General features: G+C 40.7%; 2 protein-coding genes across 2 annotated transcripts in view; both read left to right on the top strand.

The window, feature by feature from the left end:
- Positions 1 to 23,984, top strand: part of LOC117539918 (deoxyribonuclease-1-like 1) — a 38,225-nt gene that overhangs the window by 10,355 nt on the left and 3,886 nt on the right. The window lies entirely within an intron of this gene.
- LOC117539915 (deoxyribonuclease-1-like) overlaps positions 17,655 to 23,984 on the top strand; it is a 58,350-nt gene continuing 52,020 nt past the window's right edge. Inside the window, exon 1 of the mRNA XM_034206271.1 lies at positions 17,655 to 17,701. The gene's annotated coding sequence lies outside the window, so the exon portion shown is untranslated. The remainder of the gene's footprint in view (positions 17,702 to 23,984) is intronic.

Raw genomic sequence — 23,984 nt, 5'->3', positions numbered from 1 at the left:
AACTGAAACTCTGCCGCACGGTCCCCTCGTTCCTTGGAAGAGGCGGAGAGGTGGGTGTTTGTCATCTGCTGGTGGACTACCGGAGATAATTACAGTGAGGGAGGGATTGCATTGAATTACAGCAGCAGGAGGAGCAAACGCTTGCCTCGGGGAGGGAGAAAAAGAGCCACAGCGGAGAATAAACAGAAGGGCAACCATGCGCAGGAAGTCTTCTTCACTGCTTTTGTGGCAGACTACAGCGCCACTTACAGGCCTGGCATATGTAATACAGCGTCTCCAGCGCTTTCGAGTGGCAATGGCCGGCTGTGGCCCAATCTCTCATTCCCCTGATAGGTGGAGAGTTGGCCATATAGGCAGAGCACCACTTCTGTGACGTAGAAAATAATTACAATCTGGATCAGCCTGTATCAGATCCGTTGCAGCCCCGTTTTTAGAGATTTGGGTATGGAGGAAAAGAGAGAGGGTTGTGTTTTCTGACACTTGGTGAGTTCCCTGGAACACCGGGAACACATATTCATGTATAAAAGACATAGAAGAGTGCATTTTGCATGATAGGTCACCTTTAAGAAGAACATGTGCTGTATCAGAAAAAATGCGCGGTGTGTTTTGGGAGCTCTGTGTTTACAATAGCAAGCATGCTAACACTCAGAGCTAACCATGGAGCTAACGCTGTAGGCTACTGGAGAGAATATGTGTAACTAATGTCCTTGAGGTAAACCTTGCGAGAGAGAAAGGTTTGAGCCCCATACCGTTTCAGAAATAAAGCTTGAAGTGATTAGGAGCATAACAAGGCATTTAATCACCACAGTGTTTAGCTGAGATCTCCTGGTAGAAAACTCTCTTAGCAGGGGAAAGCTGCGTGACGCTACAAAGGGGCGTGGCTAGCAGCAGACGTTGAATTTAAAGCAGAATAAGCCAGTTTGGAACAGGGCTGCAAAAGAGGGGTTTGAGCAGTATGAGGCATGGCTACAATGGGTGATCTGTTTGGTATTTTAAGCAAAAAACTTCACAGACATGTTTTGTATAGGTATGGCCCTACAATATATTTAAAAAATATAGCATAATAGGTCCACTTTCAATGAAAACTATTTTAACTAAATTCATAGAATCAAAATGTTTGTTAAATGAGGTAGATGGTGAACACGTCGTTTTCAGATTTGTTTATCAAAGTAATTTAACTATTTGCACTGGCTTTTAATACTAGTTGAAAATTACACGTTTACATTTGTATGTGTTTTTATATGTTTCTAGTTATTGTGCTTTTTATCATGTTTTCAATTATCGTTTTATTATTTTACTCCCATTGTGTTATTTTATGTTGTATTTATTCCCTGTACAGCACTTTGGTCAACTGAGGTTGTTTTAAATGTGCCATATAAATAAGTAAAGATTGAGATTTGGTGGGAAAAAAAAGTAGTGTGACTTCGGTTAGTTCGGATTCAGCAAAAACAAACAAATAAAGTATCCGACAACTATCCTCAAGGTAAAGCACTTAAATGATTCTAAATATAGAATATATATTTAATTGGCTAAAATACATTTAGCAGACTGTCACGTCTACAGCAATATGTTTCTGAGCCAAACTGACGAGGATAAGTTCCTCATATCACTTCAATATAACCAAACTATCCATTTAAACTATGTTCACTGACGCATGGCATATTACAGTATATCACTGCTTTTTTACTAACAATGCTTTTTGTTATCTGCAATAAAAAATAATCATGAAATTATATTTTGTGCTTTCTGTGTCATTAGAAACGCCATGCATAATTGTATTAGGTTAATGTAGTGGAGTTTTTAGAGTTTTTTAACAGCTGTTAACAAGAAATGTGGTTAAATTAATACAAGTTTAAAAATGTTGTATCCATATTGAACTCCTACATGTTGTATATAAAGATTCTGCTGAAATCACAATGTGTGTTTCGGTTCCCATCATATTCTTTTGTATCACTTGTACAGACACGGCATGGACAGGTGCGCTACTTTGTGAAAGAAAACATACAGATGGTGATGAGCTGCACGAGCTAACCAAAGTCTTTACGGTTTTATGAAGAATCTCTGTCAGAATGATCCGATGAATAGTAATAGTAGTACATGTCCTGATGTTAACACAAGGCTGTTGTTCCCATTGTGAACATTCAACCAGGACCAACTTCAAATGTTATTACAGTTTTTTCCCTGGTCTTCTCTAAAGAAGAGGGACCAATGGAAACGTTGTCATGTTGCCGTTGTTCAGCATGGAAACATTCATTAGCTAACAATGACATTATTGTTCTATTAATATAAAGGGAGGTCAGGTATTCTTTAAAGCAGCTGCTAGTTATGGGTACTTTTTACTGAAGTACATTTAGAAGCCTCTTTATTTTGACTTGATTAAATAAGTTTAGTCAGTACTTCTACTTTACCAGAGTATTTTTAAACACGAGTATCTGTACTTCTACTTGAATAAAGGATGTGTGTACTTTGATCTCTGCAGAGAGGAGGACGGTCAGTGGAAGGAGGACCAGAAGCTGGAGGCTCTCAGTGATTGGGTGAGAGACGTCGACTGGGCTCCGTCCATCGGGCTGCCCACCAGCACCATCGCCAGCTACTCCCAGGTCAGTTATTACAGATGAAATAATATAAGATATACTTTATTGGACGTTGTGCGATTGCGTTGCCAAGCAACAGATTCGGTTCATGTTAATTTACAAACTCTTCAACTAGAACCGTAGTTATATTTAAAAACATTTTAGAAGGCCTCACGAAATACTTTAATGTAAATTAAAATTAAAATCTGAAGGAATGTGTGTATAACAAAATACATCCGTCATAAACATAAACCTTGAACCCTTGAACCTTGAACAATACCGGAAACAGATGTAGGTAAGATCCTCAGCTCAATGATTGGATGGTTTAGCCGCAATGCACGTTGGGATTTGGTGTTTATGCGATGTGAAATCTGAAAACATTTAAAAAGAATAAAATAATACTTTATTCCGAGTGTTCTTGCTTTTCTCTTTGAAAGTCATCACATAACGGCATTGTAATACACGGTTCGGCTGCATTAAATATTACATATATGCCGTAGTTCTCTATTTATAGAGCCCTGATGAGAAACATCAGGGCTTTGTTCTAGACAAACAGGAAGAAGTGCTGCCAAAACTGAAAACGTGACGTGGATCATAATTATATCATCAATTAAACAACATCTTACATTTATTTTCACACAATACGTCTCCTTGCAGTATCAACACTAATTCGGCTGACTTTTATATTTGATCCAATTGGTAGATAGGCTGTATTTACACCATAACGGTGCACAGCTGATAGAAAGGGACACCTAAGCCGCATTCACACTGCAGGACTTTCCCTGGTACTTTGGTTCTTTAGTTCCGTTAGTACCAATAATGTCACGTTCACACCGCCGGGAACTCTTTTGGCCATTTTCAGTCCCTGCTAGAGAGGTGGTACGAACCTGGTGATAAAATAGTGCCAATTTCTATTCTATTTCTATTGGCTGGGTGAATTGCAAACCACGCCCCGTTAGACTCTGAATTTGTTTTGTTAGGCAGCCATTTTCAGCAGCTTCTACAGAAAGCAGTTCCCAACTCCAAATGTTTTGAGCGATGTTCGCAAAAGCTACTTGAGCTGGGAATCGTGCACAGTGCACACGGATGCCGGGTAAAAATAAAGAAACTCAGGCAGGAATGTCATTTGTTTTAGATAAATAAGGGAAAAACACCAAACAAGGGTTAATGTCCTTTTCCAAAATCAGCCTGAGGGGGTAATATATAATAAATACATAAAGATAAAGTCCATTGTTATAATGGGGTATTTTATTTGTAAATTACCCTTATTACCCTTATGAACTCCATCATGTCTAAGGTCGGAAAGTAAACAAACACCTCATAGAGCGGGTGGGCTTTATACCCCCTCCCCCGTGTAGTTCTTCTTCTCTCGTTTTTTTGTATTCGCTGTGAAGTGGTTTTGCGGCCTGCCAGTAAACCCAGAGAAGAAGAAGACGAAGTGACGTCAGCGTAATCTTGCCTCAGGGAAAGTACTGCGGTGTGAATGTGATTGGCACTAGCCCCCTGTAGGATTCAGTGCCGTGGTACTTTAGTGCCGGCACTAAAGTACGGCAAGTCCTGCGGTGTGAAAGCGGCTCTAGTGGTTAAAGCCCCCCCCCCCCGGTACAGCTGGGGGGCTACTGGTGGACCAAGGATCAGTTCCATCCCCTGCCTCAGATCCTGATGGAGTTGACCCGCGCCCAGAAACAGGAGCTCTACGTGATATCAAGTCCGCCCTAGGCAGCATCAGCTGGATGGACGCGGCCGAGCTCATTTACTTAGTGATGAGCAACTCCCCTCTGAAGCAAAAGATCATTGGGGTGCTGCAGAACTACGTCACTAAGGAACTTTGAAGGTGTGATAGGGCTGTGCATCTTCACTGGTCTCACGATTCGATTCGATTTTTCTGTCTTCGATTCGATATCACGATGCATCACGATTCATAACAATGCGTTGCATCCTACATTTTCTATATCACTGCACATGGCTTCTTTTTCATCTATGAATACTGTTAGGGATTTGTAGGGATAACTGGTCCGCTTTTCAAATCTCCGCGCGTTCCTATGAAGCTGGTTATAATACAGGAAGGAATCCATATCTACAAAGTAACCGTTAACAATAATCTACTTTAATGGCAATATGACAATGCAATACAATCATTACAATACAACATGATATATTACAGTTATATTGCAATGCTTAAGGAGTAATGCCGGCTTACTCCTGCCCCGGTTCGCATACTGCAGAGCTACTTTCACCCGAGGGCAGCATGTGAAGAAGAGCCCGAACGCCAGGGATCCACCGGAGATATACCAGAGTAAGAAGGAGGGGTTTGGTGTTAGGTCAGCTGGTCATCTCTTCAGGTCATCTCATTGGGAGACGCAACGCAGCAGGAAACGCAGCAGGAAACCAAACAGGCTCACTTTCCAACAAAAGGTCTCAAGGCCTGCATACCTACACCTCCCCCACAGAGCAATAAAACCCTGTTTACTCCAACCAGCCCAGAATGTTTATAGCCATTTGTAGTCCTTACATTTATGAAAGGATAAAACAGAGAAATCAATACAAAACACAAACACAGGTATTGTTTGAACAGTATTCACTTAACTGCTACTATTGATAAGCACCAGAGAAACCCAAGGGACCTCTCTTAATATCACAAACCACTGTAGCTAGATCTAAGTTGAATGCAAATCAGGACATGCTCTCACCTTCCCCCATCTTCCTTTGTCCTCAAAAACACATGTCAACAGGCCCCAAATCCAGCTCACAGTTTTACCCAAATTATTCCCATTTTAAGCTTATCCATAGTTTGCTAACATGAATAAATACAAATATAACTCTACAAATCCCCCTTTTTATCTCCTTCTCCAGAGATAAACTTAGACAAGGCATTTTGAAAGGCATTCTTTTCTACTGTGTCCGTAAATCCATCCGAAGCTGGTATTTAGAGTACTTGAAACCTTCATGGAGACAGAACACCACTTTCCATGGCAGTGAAGGAACCATGAGGGAGTAGCTGAGTGCTAGAATCATCAGCCCCCCCCCTCGGAGGAATAGCCCACAAGGACAGCTAATAGGGAGGGGGAGATGCAGCTTTCCCTTCACGGGTAGGGTAGAACTGATCAGAGCGAAGTAGACTCCTCTGCTGCGCCGAAAAGTCCCCTGTGCCGTCCTGGCTTGTCGTGTCTTTGTCTCCCCAATCCGCTGACAGCAGCTTCTGGGCTGCCTGCTAGAGAGATGTCTTCCTCCTCCTCGTCCTCCGGCCCGCTGATGGCGGCTTCCGGGTCGATGCTGTAGAGATGTCTCCAGGGTCCTCCTTCTCCAGTCTGCTGCTTCCGAGTAGTCCACGTCTGCCAGGGCCACGTCCGTCCTGATGTCGTCCCCTGGTCCTAGTAGGTGGTTTCCCCGCCGCACACTGGCTCCCGTGGTACGAGCTGTCCCCCTTTTCTCCCAGGCAGACGGCATAAGAGGTCCGCTGGGTCACTCGGTCGGGGTCGGAGAGCCTGGGGTTGAGCCACTTTGTCCTGATGACTTTCAGCCAGACGAACTCTGCTGTCGGCCTCGTGCTTCTCGGGTCCCCCTTTTGGCGCCAGCGACCTGTGTGGAGAAATCTGATACAACTCCCTCAAGCCTACGCTCAGCTGTTTTGCCCCACTTGGAGCCTCTTGGTGGGGTGTCTTGAAACAACAGCCGTCTGTGAACAGGTTTTCCAAATTAATTGTAGACCTCCTATCTGCCAGTACAGCTTCAGAATCTTAATACTTGGACTGTGCCAACTAAATAAGAACCTCAACATCTTTAGGTAAACTAAATAACATATTTCAATAGCTCTGAATTTCTGACAAGCATCCGTGTTTATTTTTAAATGAAATCCTATTTAAAATCCAAATATAATATGAACTGCTAATGTTTCTGGTAAAGAAACACACTAATGTTATGGATTCAAAAACAACCAAAATCATGATACTAACAAAGTGAATGATTTCCTGGTGATACTGCTTCTACCTGTCAGTGCTTAGATATTATCACGCTGAAAAAATGAATACAGAATTCCAACATACTGTCATCAAATGTCTTTCTATTATAAATTTAGATGAAATGTATATCCCCATAATGACCTAAATAATAAAGTCTATGGCTTTTACTTCTTTACCAGGCTAGTTACATGATGTTGTCTAAATTAAATTCTGTCTCAATACACTACTATGTTTTAGCTTAACTTAACTGTTATATGTTCTTTCTACATTTCAAACCTCAGTTACTCTAATGTCTGTTAAAATATTACAAAATTGTTTAACTATCACAGGTCAACTTCTTCGGTTTCACAGTAGCCCCTTGGCCACTGCTTCTGTGTTACCTGTTATAATTCAAATCAATATTTAGAAACATCTCAACATTCATCAAACAGTATCTTATCCCCAGATATGGAGCAGGTCATTACATTCAATGCTCAATCCTTAAAAGAAAAATTTAAATTGTGAATTTTACAGCCATGTTGAGATTTATACATTATACTCACTCCCCCTTTTTACACATGAAATAATGTGTAACAAAACCCTGTAATGGGAGGGGAACAAAAACTGTCAGGTAATTGGTTAGGAACATAACGAACATCATTATCATTATTTCCACAGTGAACACTTCAGTGAAAAGAAGTGTTCCTCTCCGTCCTTCAGGCCTAAAAGAAACAGAATCTTCAGATTGTAGTTTTACATTTGCAAACCACGAACTCATGTGAGAGTAACCGGGTCACATGTGCGGTTTCCCCTTTTTGTGGAATTTTTAGGAAACCTCTCGTTTCCCTTGGAGCTCCAAAATAATATGTTAGTCCACAAACATGCTTGGTTAGTTATTGTTTTAGAATCATGCAGTTACACTGATCACATGCCGGCATTCATTCACACTCACACTGTCTGGTTGTCATGTCAAGTTTGGTCAGGTTCACCCCAGAGTCAGTCATCCACAGTGCCTTGTCAAGTTACACTGTCGGTCAGGGTCAAAGGTCAGTTGGTCTCCGTCTTTTTTGGCCATGTGTCGTGCTCTGCAGAGACTTTGACATTTCAGCATAGGCCAGTATCCTTTGTCTACAAAAATATGTCACGATTTCAACTATAATTTTCAAGATGATTCTCACTTGTCATTGGGACTTCCGCCTCCCACTTTTCCTGAAACTTGGTACAAAACTCACTTCCTTCGAGTACTACTACTACTGCAATCCAATTACACCTAATTAGTATTAAAATGTCTAATGATCTATTTCAGAAACTTTTGTACATAACTATTATCTTGAGTCAAAACATTACTAGGATCCGTGTCGCTCTGCATTTCATAGCTCATTATAATTCTGGTCTACTTAAAAAACAATGATAAACTCTTTAGCAGTGTGTGGAACCTTGGGTGTCCGAACATGCAACAATTACTCCCTCCTTTATCAAGGATTTAAAACCGAAGTCTGGTAATAACTATGCCACAATGGTGAAATCAACACTTTAGATTGGAATTTAATATGTGGCTTGGCACTAGCCATTAATACAAACAAAGATTTGTCCTATAGAGTGGTTCCTAAAACTATCCTTTTAATGGTGATCAATATTGTAACCAATGAGATCACTACTTTATTCACACGTGAATAAAAATGTCTTAAAGAATGATTTGTTAACCTGATGAAAATATTGAAGAATATGGTTCTACTCTGTCAGTGTGTTTTAGGATGATTATCATCTTACTTTAATAGTTTCCTCTTTACTGCTATTTTTAATTTACCAAATGATTAATAAATCTTTCTGTCTTTATGAAGTTAATTCAAGTTATTTAAATGTGCGTTTCGTGAATAAGTGTGTTTATGTGTAACTCACTCATTCCCGTTCTCCTTTCCTCCTCCCCTGGTTTTCTCAAGCCGTGACCCCGGCCTCCTCACTTCTAATCGACCATGCCAACTCCTCTGATTCTGTCTTCTCTTCAGTCCATCAGCTGTTGAATCCATCCACTGTAACTTTTGTAGGCAGCCATTGGCCCAGTCACATCTGCAGCCCCATCATGCCACTGTTGTTGCACTCCTCCTTTACAGTCTCTCTGCTGTTTTTATGGAGGGCGGATTCTGCTCTCATGTCTATTGTGCCAAATCTCGCGGCGCAGTTTGGAACTTCATGTCCTGTTTGAGGGACCGATGAGAGTATCTCTCTGTATGTCAGCATGCAGGTTTGGTTCTGGATGCCACAGGTGGAGATAGTTCTGGCTGCAGTCTTGATGTAGTCTTGTTGTTGTTGTTGGTTCAGCTCTGGTTCTCTGTCTGTACGATGGAGAAGGAGGAGTCTCCTGTTGGGTTAGGTCTTTTTGTCTGCTTGGAGGGTCGGGATCAAAGCCTTTCTAACTCAGAGGGGGAGTCCAGGTCCCGGTACACATTACCTATAAGAAGTCTAGCCCACTGATGTTAAATAAATCCAACCCTTTCCACTCTGTCTCTTTCTAATCATACTATCTGTCTTAGTTGTTAAATGCCATCTAAACAACATAATTAATGTCTACTAATGATATTACAAAAACTCCCTCCAAAAATTGTTTCATCCATTGTTACATATTTACCCAACACAACTCTGAAATACTTACATGTTTCCAGCATCACATATTCCACACACTATGAAAGAACATCTCCATATCTTCTCTCATTTTACATCCCACTGTTACTTCGAACAATAGTAAACCTGCAGAGCACACCAATCGGATCACAGTAATGAAATTTGAATCAAGTGTAGGCCTATGTCTTCTTTCTGAACATTTATTTATATTGTCTAAATTTGCAAACAGTTCGAGTGTAAAATGTGTTTTGCACAATGTATTTACACTCTACAGATTCTTGAGTTTACTCATCTCCTGGTGCTGTCGTTGTAAAAAATGTTCAATCCCTTATTGTTTTGTACCAGTTTACCAAAATCAGTTATAATTAATATACTGGGAACGTGCTTCCCGTCTTCAATACCGGCCAGCAATGTAATGATTAAACTCTAAGCTCGCATAAGTTTCAAGGGTGTGATACCCCCTTGCAGCCACTAGATGGCAGCAGCAGAAGTTTCAAGGGTGTGATACCCCCTTTCAGCCACTAGATGGCAGCAGCAGAAGTTTCCAGACAAAGGGAAACGCTCTACCTTGGTTTAATATATAACAGACCTCTGGCTTTAAGCTTTTAGCATTGGTCTGTTATTTAAACCCCAGTTTTAAACGGCGACTCGATCTGATTTATCGAGTTTCCAGGTTTTGTCGTGCAGGAATCAAACCTCGCATAACAAACTGCACCATCTCTACGCCACTCAGGAATAATCTACCTGCAGATCCACGCCAAACTGCTCTATTTTACGTCACGCAGAACTTTCGTCTACCTGTCGATCAACGTTTACGTTTTGTATATAACTTTCCTAACATAGTAAAATATGCATTGTATATTCCATTTAAACTATAAAAACACTGTGAAACGCCTACAGACAATCCTAAAGTTTTAGCGTATCCAATTACAGACAGGCGACTTTCATCGTCTGCTTACCTTATTTGCAAAGTTGCAGAGTCCTGCTGATTGTCTGAGATGTTTGAAAGCGTCTGAATTCTTCCTCAGCTTCGTTATCTCTAGACGTCGGGTCACCATTTTGTTAGGGATTTGTAGGGATAACTGGTCCGCTTTTCAAATCTCCGCGCGTTCCTATGAAGCTGGTTATAATACAGGAAGGAATCCATATCTACAAAGTAACCGTTAACAATAATCTACTTTAATGGCAATATGACAATGCAATACAATCATTACAATACAACATGATATATTACAGTTATATTGTAATGCTTAAGGAGTAATGCCGGCTTACTCCTGCCCCGGTTCGCATACTGCAGAGCTACTTTCACCCGAGGGCAGCATGTGAAGAAGAGCCCGAACGCCAGGGATCCACCGGATATATACCAGAGTAAGAAGGAGGGGTTTGGTGTTAGGTCAGCTGGTCATCTCTTCAGGTCATCTCATTGGGAGACGCAACGCTGCAGGAAACGCAGCAGGAAACCAAACAGGCTCACTTTACAACAAAAGGTCTCAAGGCCTGCATACCTACACCTCCCCCACAGAGCAATAAAACCCTGTTTACTCCAACCAGCCCAGAATGTTTATAGCCATTTGTAGTCCTTACATTTATGAAAGGATAAAACAGAGAAATCAATACAAAACACAAACACAGGTATTGTTTGAACAGTATTCACTTAACTGCTACTGTTGATAACCACCAGAGAAACCCAAGGGACCTCTCTTAATATTACAAACCACTGTAGCTAGATCTAAGTTGAATGCAAATCAGGACATGCTCTCACCTTCCCCCATCTTCCTTTGTCCTCAAAAACACATGTCAACAGGCCCCAAATCTAGCTCACAGTTTTACCCAAATTATTCCCATTTTAAGCTTATCCATAGTTTGCTAACATGAATAAATACAAATATAACTCTACAATACATGCAGTTAGAGAAATATAAACTCCCTTTTTCTTATTTAGAAAGTGTGTCAGAAATCAATAACATAAATGTCTTGACATTAAATTATAAATCAAAGTAAATCAACTGTAGGTCTAGCCTCCCTATATCTGTGTGTGAAATTGTTCCAACCTCAAAACAAAAAACGAATGCTTCTGCAGTCTAGCTGCAGCTTCTAGCAACGTCTTCTGTTTAAAAGAAGGACACTGAAGGTCCTGAATGTGGCATCACACACAGGACTTGAGTCTGAACACAGCAGACAACAGGAGTGATACTAAACACAAATACTGCATGTGGGTGCACACTTATTCTCTGTCTCACTGTTACATTAATCCCATGACTATGAGATTAAGTTAGCTTCATATCTCTATATAATCCAGTATCATTCTGCATAATGAGTACTTTTGGTGATGAAAGTATATTTGAATATCAATACTTCAACAGTTCAAGAAAGGTTCTGAGTACTTCCTCTACTGCTGCCTAACAAGAACACATCATTGTTCAGTCACCGTGGAAACCTAATAATGGAGGGATAGTGACATTAGCACAAATAATGTTTGTGTACGACTCAATTAAGTCTTTAGTTTTAAACGCAAATATCAAATCAAATCACACTATATCAGGGTGTTGTTGGTGTACCTCTGCTTAGACATTTCAAATAAAATACACTTTGAAGCTTTTGACTGTTTATTTGCAGATTTAAAGTTCTCCAAAAGTGAAGGCAAATAAAAAAAATGTCTGCATAAGAATCGCAAACATTGTTCTGTTCATGTGGAGTGTATATTATAGTTTAAAAAGCACTAATCTGCAGCTGCGGGTCTCTGAATCAAAACAATGACAAGAGTGTGGTGGTGTTATGGGATCCTACTAGTTTGTCTTTGTACTCAGATTTCTCCCAGTTACGATTCCTCACGCTTTTAGAGATTCTTACTGGGAACCAAAAACAGACGTAGTGCGGCCGTTTTTAAACCAAAAGGCCGTGGGTTGATCCCATCCGTGCAGTCGACATGTCGATGTTTCCTTGGGTTGCTCCTGATGGCCAACAGTGTGTGAATGTGTATGAATGTTAGTGTTGACAGAGTCACATGTATAGCAATAAACTGGTCATGACGACGAGGTCTTCTTTAGCCTTAACTGGCGTGGTTTATTTTCATATGTGCATTGCACCACTTGACCTGCTCTCCATGAGAGCTAGAGAGAGAGAGATAGAAGGGGAGGGAACAATCCCTTATACCTGATGTCAGCTACAATAGCTGCGCCTCCTTACGCCTATAGCGCCCTCTTACTGTGGAACAGTTATAGTGCAGTTACATGCAGACATATTAATACTTACACTTAACAGTTAGTTACCGCTCTGTATGAAGGAGGTGTGAATGTGAGAATCACTCGTAGTATGTAAAGCACTTTGAGGGAGTTTCCATTCCGGTGATGGAGGGAACCTGCTGCAGCTGTCTTTGACTCTCCCAAATAAACACACATCTGTCTCTACCTGCTCCACTGAGCTGAGTGCAGGTCAGCAGTTAAGAGCCTGCAATATAATATTAAACATATCATATATTTAATTGTCATTTTCTTTATCTTTATACTATCTCATTGACTGTTTCTTTATTTTATTATATGACTAATATATATATGTACGGGGCGTGGTTTGCATTCCGTCCAGCCAATCAGACATATGAACCTTTTTCTCCCACGAAAGCGGGTAAAAATGGTTCTGATGAACTAATTTAGTTCCTGGGGCTTTTTGGTGTGAACGCAAATATATCGTAGTTCTGATTAACTATTGTGGGAAAAGTACTCCGGTGTGAACGCGCCAAAGGGGGCCCGTTTCAGGTCACTGCGGTGTATTACGGCTAATCCTCCACCGCGACCAGTGCGGCGGGCTTTCTCCAGGTAATTATAGCCAGGACGAAAGGTTTCATTTCAACCCAGTCTCACGGCATTTCGTGTTATAGTCACGACATTTAATCTATTGATTCGTGTTCACCATCACGATTTTTCCCTTCTTTTTTTTTTTCGTGTCACACTCGATTTTAAAAGCAATGTATTTCTATTGGTAGTATGTTTCGTGCCTGCACCACGTCTTTTTGTCCGTTCGGGTCTTGGAAGACTGGAAGCTGTGGGGTTCATAAAGCATGTTCTTACTCAATATCAAGCCACGATTATTGTTTTTATTTTAAATCGTATAATGTCTGACTTTTTTTGCCTTCTGTGAGGAAAATAAATGGCTCAGAGCCTCAGGATACTGAAATCTGTATTTTTTTAAATCTTTTTTTCCTTCTAATTTGTTATTCTTTTCTAAATAACACACTGTTATTTACTCACCAATAACACACAATTATCCTTGTTTTTATTATTTGTTTAATTCCATAATCTCAGGCTTTTTTGGCGTCCGTCAAGAACTGAATTTCAAAATAAAAATAACCGGAAACAGACGTAGGCATTTCGAGCGATTACCCAAGATCCTCAGCTATGGTTTAAGCTCGCTGATTGGATGTTTTAGCCGCAATGCATGTTGGGATTTGGTGTTTATATGATATGAAATCGGAAAAACATTAAAAAAAAAAATAATAATACTTAATTCCGAGTGTTCTTGCTTTTCTCTTTGAAAGTCATCACATAACGGCATTGTAATACATAGGGATGTAACAATACCAAAAACTCACGGTACGATAATATCGCGATAAAAAGTACTTACATTTTTTTTTCTTTATTAAATAATAAATCTGATTTCTAGGATAGTAGTATTTTAAGGTGTCAACAATATAATAATCGGACCCTGCAATAGAATAAATCAAGTTTCACTTTAGTTTTTCAAGTAACTCAACTCTAACTCACTCACTCAGCATCATCAAGGTTATCTTTTAGGAATATGAGCATGTCCACATTTCCAGGTAGAAGCTGGGATGTTTGGGCGTTTACAAAATCCCCTGCTGTGGAAACAACTCTCTTGCTTGGTACTGATGTTGCTGGGACAGAGAGATATGCTTTGGCCATGGGTGACAGCAGTGGGTCAAACTGTGCATTGTCTCTCCACCACTTCAAAAACAATACAGTGTTTGCCAAGAAGGTGAGGCTTATTGACAGGGCGAGATATAAATATACTGTTGGTACTTGTCAATGTCTCTAGGTGTGTACATGTAGCCCTGTAAATACCATGTCCTTTTGTGTTATCTGTTGTTTTATGTTCATGTTGTAACCTACTTGCTGCCATGTTGGACAGGTATCCCTTGAAAAAGAGATCGATGATCTCGATGGGTCCATCTGGTTGAATAAAGGTTTAAAAAAAATTATTACATTTTTTTTTTTTAAATCGCCCTGATGAGAAGACCTTTGGAAAAACTGGAAGAAATGCCGCCGAAACTGAATACTTGACGTGAATCATACATATATCATCAATTAAACAACATCTTCAATTTCTCTTCACACAATACGTCTCCTTGCAGTATCAACACTAATTCGGCTGACTTTTACATTTCAGTCAGACAACTCACGTGTTTCTTACTATGTTTATTAGAAGCAGCATATAGTTTGAGTTTGGCGTCTCGGCTCGGGCCTCATCACTCCACAGATTTACAAAGAACATTGAGTGATGATTAGATAACTATCCCCCGAGCCTACAGGTGGAAGCTGGGGTGGTGGTGGGGCAGGCGAGCAGCAGCAATATGAAACACAGCAGCAGGAACATGAACGTAGCAATAGCAAGTGAACACAGCAGTGGCAGCATAGCGAGGCAGAGGCAGCTTAAATAGAGCGGCATGTTTAGGAGAATGTGTTTGGTTGGTTGTAAGAGGGACGAGGTGCGTCACATGTTAATGTATCATTGGTGCTCGAGTTGACTGCCTGAACTAGTTCGCAGGCTTCGCCCCATTTGATCTAATTTGTAGATAGGTTATATTTACACCATAACGGTGCACAGCTGATATAGAAGGACTTGTAGTTTTTAAAGATATTACTGATTTTATTTGAATAAAAGAATGTAAATACGGAGTTGAAAGAATAGTCAGGGCTTTTGGGTGATGGGAGACACATCTATGGATTCAGAATTTCAATAGCTTACCAGAACGTGCCGTCCTCTCTCCTCTCTGGTGGAATGAGCTCCCCATTGACATCAGGACAGCAGATAGCTTACACACCTTCCGGCGCAGACTGAAAACTCATCTCTTTCGACTCCACTTCGAGCGATAGAACTATTAACAAAGCACTTATAGACTAATAAAGGACTGGCTTACCTAAAGCCAGTTGAGTAACACTTGAAATGTTTTGGCTCTATGAAGCCTGATGTACTTATATGATTCTGTTTTCTTCAAGTTTGTATCTTGTTGGTCGAACGCACTTATTGTAAGTCGCTTTGGATAAAAGCGTCAGCTAAATACAATGTAATGTAATGTCCGTCGCCTCATCAAATCCCGGTGACGTGGAAGAGGGTTGCAGTACCTGGTACACTGGGAGGGTTATGGTAAGAGCGTTCATGGGTGCCCGCTTTTGACCCTGCCTGTCGCTGACCCGATTCAACTGAACATTCTGAACACTGGTTGTATCTGTGTCGTGCTATTGGGTTCTGATGAGTGTGACACCATGTTGAAGTTCACTGCACTGCTGTTACTTTACATAAACAAATGTATATATGTAAAGTAACGTGTTGAATAGAAGCTTATTTACATGCGAACAATACCTGTCCTGTGTTGACGTTATGTGATGAGGAACTCTTGTCATGTGTTGTGGAATTCTCTGCCACCGCTAACTTAACGTTCAGCAAACTGTCAGCAGCACAGTCCAGAGAGAGGCACAGACACTAGTAAATACATCTATTGTTCTAGCTAAAATACACATGTATACATATACAAAGTAAATCAAGGAGTAATCTTAATTTAAAGTGTTTGAAGAGTAGATTAAAAATACAATTTATTTTGAAAAAAGTTATTGCCACAAAAAATAATAGGGTGGCCATGTTGTGTTTTTGGTGGTATTTGGTTGTCAACCTATTTTTGTTTGTGAAATGTTGAAGTGATCCTACTGACTGTATCTTTATTTCTTCTGTTTTCGTTTGTGTCTGAGATGGGAAAGTCATCTCCTATATGTTATTGTTATGTCCATGTTTGTGTCTTTAGCCTGTACAAAATAATAACAAATAAAAATAATTTGCCGGCCCACTTGCAATGCCTTCGCGGACCACTAAGAGGTCATGCCAGGGTGGCATGGGAGGGCAGACAGTACGTGGTATTTTATACTGTATATAACCTGTTTATTGTTAAATCATGCCCTAACAAGTGTTCTTAATGCACAAGAGAAACAAGGTGTTCAGACAATCAAACTAAAATATGGTATAAAACAGCAAACAATACTCATGATACCCTCGAACTCTGTTTACTGTAAGTAAAGTAAAAGTACTTTATAATTAAGTACACAAATGAAATAACCCGTCTCTTAAGAGAGCCAAAGGTGACCTGTGCAGCAACACATTTCAATACATATTTGTCAATACTAAGAGCCACTAGATTGTGCTGCTGTAATGGAATATGTATGCAAAGAGAATTTAAACATACGACGTGGTCCAGCTGGAGTCTCATCTGCCTCCTGATCCCTGCCTCTGTCCCTCTTTCTGACACTTCATCTTTATTCCTCACATACATGACTTCTTCTTCACTAATGTCTTCATCTCCTCCTCTTCCTCCTGCTCTGAGCCTCCTGGTCTCTTCATCTCCTCCTCTTCCTCCTGCTCTGAGCCTCCTGGTCTCTTCATCTCCTCCTCTTCTTCCTGCTCTGAGCCTCCTGGTCTCTTCATCTCCTCCTCTTCCTCCTGCTCTGAGCCTCCTGGTCTCTTCATCTCCTCCTCTTCCTCCTGCTCTGAGCCTCCTGGTCTCTTCATCTCCTCCTCTTCCTCCTGCTCTCACCCTCCTGGTCTCTTCATCTCCTCCTCTTCCTCCTGCTCTGAGCCTCCTGGTCTCTTCATCTCCTCCTCTTCCTCCTGCTCTGAGCCTCCTGGTCTCTTTATCTCCTCCTCTTCCTCCTGCTCTGAGCCTCCTGGTCTCTTCATCTCCTCCTGCTCTCACCCTCCTGGTCTCTTCAGTGAACTATTTTTTCCTTTTACTCTTTCTGTTCCTCCTGATCACCTCAGATATGGCCTTTGTCTTTGTGTTGTTGTTGAATCACTCCAGCTACTCTGAACTGCAAGAGTCTACTTGTGAAAAGCACTGGTACTAATGCTTGTATAACTTTACAGGTTAGGGCCATGTAGCTGATAAGTAGCATATACTAAATATAAAATCAGAAAGTATTTATCAAACGCACAGGCAGCTGTGTTTAGACCCAGTTTGACGGTAAAGGATGTATCCTGGTTTAATTCATCTGGCCTCAATGCTGTGATGTGTAATTTACGTGGATTTAATAGTACCGCATAGTTAACCCTGTAAGGACCCCGGTTGTAATTTTACAACATTACTTTAAGCTATCCTAAAAGAGTCAGTACATGTTTTGTTTTTTTAAAGACTACATGTACGTAGTCAAAAGGTCCTCTTGTTCAGCCTCACTATGCTATTTGGTATTAAAGGTGTGTATAGGTCCTGCCCTCTGGCCATACACTCACACAACTTCCGAATCTTCAAACGAGCAACATCTCTTTGTTTTATTGGACTGGATTTGTCAGATTCAAGTAAGTAAAATGCCTCAAATGTTTTTTTTTTGTGATTATTACAATGTCTAGAACATGTACATATTCAGTTATTGTGGAATACATTCATCAAATTTGATTTTGTTGCAATATTATGTACCCGGGTCAGTGTGGTAGTCAAAATAGCTTGAGCACCTGTCATGGACCCCGCCCTTCTTATATGTTCACATATGGAAATAAAACATAAATAGAAATATAATGTCTTTGATAATTCACTATAACTATGTTCCAAATGTGTAAGATTTTGAAATAAGACCAGAATTGAATACATTAATACATTATTTCTGATAAAAGTATGTGAAATTATTAGGGCCGGGACTTTAACGCGTTAATTAAGATTAATTAATTACACAAAAATTAACGCGTTAAAAAAATTAACGCATTTTAATCGCACTTATTTTTGCACCGCGGAACGTTTCTCACTGGATGAGTTTCAGGCGTACCGATTATACTGGAGCACCAACTAACGTTCATGACTTCAGACAACAACAAACCACAGTGAAGTGGGAAATGTTGTTTTAAAAAACGGACGGATGGAAGCGTCGATAAGAGCACGGTTGTGTGCAAATTATGCAAAAAGGAATTCGCATACCACCGCAGCACATCAAGCCTCAAGTATCACCTCAATGCAAAAACATATAGCAGCTAGCGTGGACGTTAGCCTCTTTTATCGCGTTCACACCAAAAAGAGCCGGTACTAAAATTAGTTCATGAGAACCTTTTTACCCCCACGAAAGTCCCTGCTAGAGAGCAGAGAGCTGCTAGAGAGCAGGGACTTTCGTACGGCTCTCTTGTGAGAAAATAGCTATATTTCTGATTGGCTGGGCGGATTGCAAACCACGCCCCGTAAAACTCCCAAAAAGTTTTGTGAAGCCGCCATTTTATTATCCTTGCATTAGCATTATTAGCATTATCCCAGCGCAGAAACGCAGAGAGACTAACTTATGGCAACACAAAATAAAACATGGGAGCGGTGGAGATGAGGAGGTGTCGCGTTCTGGCGATTTACTCGGAAGGCTGCTGGGACTCCCAGCAGCTTCTACTGAAGCCAGTCCCCAACTCCGGGGACTTTCCGGCCGGGGACTTTGGGCGGCAGTATACGCCGTGAAGTGGTTTGCGGCCCTGCCAGTAAACCCAAAGCAGAAGAAGAAGAAGTGACGTCAGCGGCTTCATTTGCCTAATCCTCCCCCAGGTTCAAAGAGTTCTCATGAACTAAGTTCTCATGAACCTTTGTGGGAAAAGTACTGCGGTGTGAATGCGCCTAATGGTATACTAAAATCCATGAAAAAAATTGCTTCTCACTGTTCTTAGGTCAAATATTTATATGTGATTAAAAATGCGATTAATTCCGATTAATTAATTACAAAGCATCTAATTAATTAGATTAATTTTTTTAATCGAGTCCCGGCCCTAGAAATTATATCTCTAGCAATATCTTAAACTCTACTTGTGTCTTATCAGTTAATTAGTTACAAAAATACATTTAACTCTTCTCTGGTTCTGGCAGAAACAGTTCTTTCTGAAATGTTTTGGGACACTTCCCTTTTAGTATCATAATTAGCCTATTTGCATTAGCCAGACAGCATTGTGGGACTTGTTGAACTGGTTTATTTGCATGTATGGGTGTAGGTGTCACAAAGTGAATAAAGTCAGTATGTTAGACAGTGGGACGGATGGTTAAACCTTTTATATAATTGTTGCATATAGTGTTGTGATTTTAATGTTGTGCGCTATTTAGCGATGAACTCTTTTTATTGACATGCTTGTTTAACCTCCTCAACGAACTGTCACAACAAAGACACTGCTGATTGACACACCGGCACCCAGTGAAAATCAGCGATCTCATTCGCCAGTTGCCAAATCCACTCCCCCATAAATACGCCGACTACCTGCTAGACGGCAGCTATTCTTCTCTTGACAGTTGCTGCCTCACCTCGCCGCAGATCGGACCGGATCGGATCCCTCCTGTTCCTCCTCACCTCGCAGCAAATCGGACCGGATCGGATCCCTCCTGCTCCTCCTCACCTCGCAGCAAATCGGACTGGATCAGATCCCTCCTGCTCCTCCTCACCTCGCCGCAGATCGGACCGGACCGGATCCTTCCTGCTCCTCGCAAAGAACGGACCCCTGCAGTTCCTCTTCCTGTCGGCTGGACCAGACCCTCCTCTAACCATCGGATTCAACGCTCAAACAAACTCCAGATAAAGGAAATCAATCAATCAATCAATGTTTATTTATATAGCCCAATATCACAAATGTTACATTTGTCTCAGTGGACTTTACAGTTTGTACAAAATATCAATATGACAATACGACACCCTCTGTCCTTAGACCCTCACATCGTACAAGGAAAAACTTCCGAAGAAAACCCACAGTTTAAAGGGAAACATGGGAGAAACCTCAGGGAGAGCAACAGAGGAGGGATCCCTCTCCCAGGACGGACAGACGTGCAATAGATGCCGTGTGTAAATTGAAAAGATAATACATTTGCAACATAGGTAGTCCAAATGTTTGGAAATGCATGTGTGTATAATAGGAAGATGAATCCACGAGGATATCCATCCAGGACCTATGATCCAGGACCACAGCCACGACTCAAGATCCAGGGCTCGCGATCCAGGACAGAGGAGCGCAGGATCATCCATGACTCCGGATCCCGGCGTATATAGACACCAAAAAGAAAGAGATTTGGGGAAGCTGGGTTAATCGGAACATGAGAGTACACAGGTATAGACAGAGAGAAGGAAGAAGTAAGATGTCCCCCCGACAAACTAAGCCTATATCAGCAAAACTAGGGGCTGAATCTAATCAGCCCTAACTATAAGCTTTATCAAAAAGGAAGGTCTTAAGCGCACTCTTAAAAACGGATAGGGTGTCTGCCGCCGGAACACAAACTGGAAGCTGATTCCACAAATGTGGAGCTTGATAAGAAAAGGCTCTGGCTCCCATTGTACTTTTAGAGACTCTAGGAACAACCAACAACCCTGCATTCTTGGAACGCAATGCCCTAGTAGGACAGTAGGGTATAATGAGTTCTTTAAGGTAAGATGGCGCCTGCCCATTAAGGGCTTTGTAGGCGAGAAGAAGAATTTTAAATTCTATCCTGTGTTCTATAGGGAGCCAGTGTAAGGCAGCCAGAACAGGAGTAATGTGGTCCCTTTTCCTAACTCTGGTTAGTACACGAGCTGCAGCATTTTGAATCAGCTGAAGCGACTTGACTGACTTCTTGGTACACCCTGATAATAAAGAGTTACAATAATCCAGCCTTGAAGTAAAAAATGCATGGACTAGTTTCTCTGCATCGTTTTGAGGCAAGATATGCCTGATTTTTGCAATGTTACGTAGATGGAAGTAGGTGGTCCTTGAAATAGATTTTATGTGGGCGTTAAAGGATAAATCCTGATCAAATATAACACCAAGATTCCTTACAGTCTCACTGGAGGCCAAATGAATGCCATCCATAGTTAGTATATATTTAGATAATTTGTTTCGTAGATTCTTCGGGTCAAGTACAATAACTTCAGTTTTGGTCGTGTTTAACATCAAAAAGTTTAAGGTCATCCACGTTTTTAAGTCCTTAAGGCAGTCTTGAATTTTATTTAGATGATTAATTTCATCAGGCTTGATTGATAAATATAGTTGAGTATCATCCGCATAACAATGAAAATGTACAGAATGATTCCTTATAATATTGCCTAACGGAAGCATATATAATGTGAACAAAATAGGTCCGAGCACTGAGCCCTGTGGCACTCCATGGCTAACTTTGGTTTGCGTGGAAGATTCATCGTTGACACGTACAAACTGAGAGCGTTCAGATAGATAGGACCTAAACCAGTCTAAAGCAGTTCCCTGTATGCCAACTAAGTGCTCTAGTCTTTGCAATAAGATATCATGATCGATAGTATCAAATGCAGCACTGAGATCGAGCAAAACAAGAATAGAGACACGTCCCTTGTCAGAGGCTATTAGAATGTCATTTGTCACTTTAACCAGAGCTGTCTCTGTGCTATGATGTGTTCTAAAGCCAGACTGAAAATCTTCAAATCAATCATTGTTTTTTAAGTAATCACACAACTGTTTTGCGACCGCTTTCTCAAGAATTTTTGAGAGGAACGGAAGATTGGAAATAGGTCTATAATTGGCTAAAACCTCTGGATCGAGGTTGTGCTTTTTAAGAAGCGGTTTTATCACTGCTACTTTGAATGATTGTGGAACATAGCCTGATAATAAAGACATATTCATAATATTTAATAAATATGTGCTAATTAATGGAAAAACTTCCTTCAACAGCTTAGTTGGAATTGGGTCTAACATACACGTTGATGGTTTAGAAGAGAGAATCATTGAATTTAATTGTTCAAGGTTTATGGCTGAAAAGCATTCTAGTTTACTATCTAGTGTAATATTAGAACTTACGTTTCCGGGAGCTGTTGATAACACTATACTGGTCAAAGACAAGAGGTCATTAATTTTGTTTCTAAGAGTAACAATTTTATCTTTAAAAAAGCACATTAAATCATTACTACTGAGTGCTATGGGAATAGAAGGCTCAATCGAGCTGTGGCTTTCTGTCAGCCTGGCTACAGTGCTGAAAAGAAATCTTGCATTATTCTTATTCTCATCTATTAATGAAGAGTAGTAGGCTGCTCTCGCTTTACGCAGTGCTTTCTTATATTCATTGAGAGTAATATGCCAAATTAAACGAGATTCTTCAAGTTTAGTGGAACGCCATATCCTTTCAAGTTGTCTCGACTTTTGCTTTATTTTGCGGGTTTCGGCATTATGCCATGGAGCTAATCTATGTTGTTTTATTTTCTTCTTTTTCAAAGGAGCAACAGAGTCTAATTTTATTCGCAGCGCATCTGTAGCACTATCAACAACATGATCAATTTGGGGTGGTGTACATTTTGTATAAGTTTCCTCCCTTACATGCAGACATGCTATCGAGTTAAGTATTGGTGGAATCTCTTCCTTAAATTTGGCTATAGCACTAACAGATAGGTTTCTGCTGCAGGAGCTTTTGACTAATGCTTTGTAGTCTCGTAACAGTACTTCAAAAGTTACTAAGAAATGGTCGGATAAAGCAGGATTATGCGGTCGACTAATAGTTGCTCAATTTCAATACCATAAGTCAGAACAAGGTCGAGAGTGTGATTATAGCAGTGGGTTGGTTTATTTACACTCTGACAGAAACCAACAGAATCTAATATAGAGTTAAATGCAACAGTAAGGCTATTTTTATCATCGTCAACATGAATATTAAAGTCACCTACGAAAATTACTTTATCTGTTTTAAGAACCAAAGTTGATAAAAACTCAGAGAATTCAGATAAGAATTCTGAATAAGGACCTGGTGCACGGTACACTGTAACAAATACGATTGGCTGCAAAGTTTTCCAGGTCGGATGCGTAAGACTAAAAACGAGACTTTCAAAGGAGGTATAATTTAATTTTGGTTTAGTATTGATAAGCAAACTTGAGTCAAAGATTGCTGCAACTCCACCTCCTCGGCCCGTGCCTCGGGCAATATGAGTATTGATATGGCTGGGTGGAGTGGCCTCATTTATGCTGACATATTCTTCATGTCTCAACCAAGTTTCAGTGAGACAGCATATATCAATATTATAATCTGATATTAAATCATTTACCAATATTGCTTTAGATGCTAGAGATCTTATGTTTAAGAGAAAGTGGCTATTTCTCCTGCTTTTGGGCGTCTAGTTTTACGTCACGAAAGTTACATTGTTGTCCCCTCCCCTGAGTCTCCTTTTGTTGTTTACCGAGGGCTCCGCGACCAGAGGCTGACGGACAGAGTGCGGCGGGCCGGCAACGTGGAAATCCTGGCACTGGATTTCCTGGAAGGGACTTGAACCTTGCACTTCTGCCTGGCAAAAACCTGGAGTTGAGTTCGCTTCCAAGCGGACAGGATTTGATCAACCCCTGCTAGAACTGTAATTCTTAAGTAACTGGTTTATATTTATTAACATTATTTTAACCTTACGTTATTTTAAGTATTTATCAAAGGAGTGTTTTTAAAGTAACTTTATACAAATAAACCATTTTACACCTATTGTGCTGTCCTTCTCGCTGTATTGGTGTGGCCGGGAATCCGAATCTTTTAATATAAATGTGATGTTAACAGGCCTCACTAGGCTGTTACATAGGCAGGTCCGCCCCTCCCTAGACTGCTCACCTCACAGAGGGGGGCCTCACCTCGCGGAGGGGACCTCATCTGAATCGCAAACCCCCCCGTAGAACCGCC

Source organism: Gymnodraco acuticeps, unplaced genomic scaffold, assembly GCF_902827175.1.
Source record: "Gymnodraco acuticeps unplaced genomic scaffold, fGymAcu1.1, whole genome shotgun sequence".
Taxonomy (NCBI): Eukaryota; Metazoa; Chordata; class Actinopteri; order Perciformes; family Bathydraconidae; genus Gymnodraco; species Gymnodraco acuticeps.
Note: the sequence above shows the minus strand (reverse complement) of the source record. Positions and strands in the feature narration are given on the sequence as shown.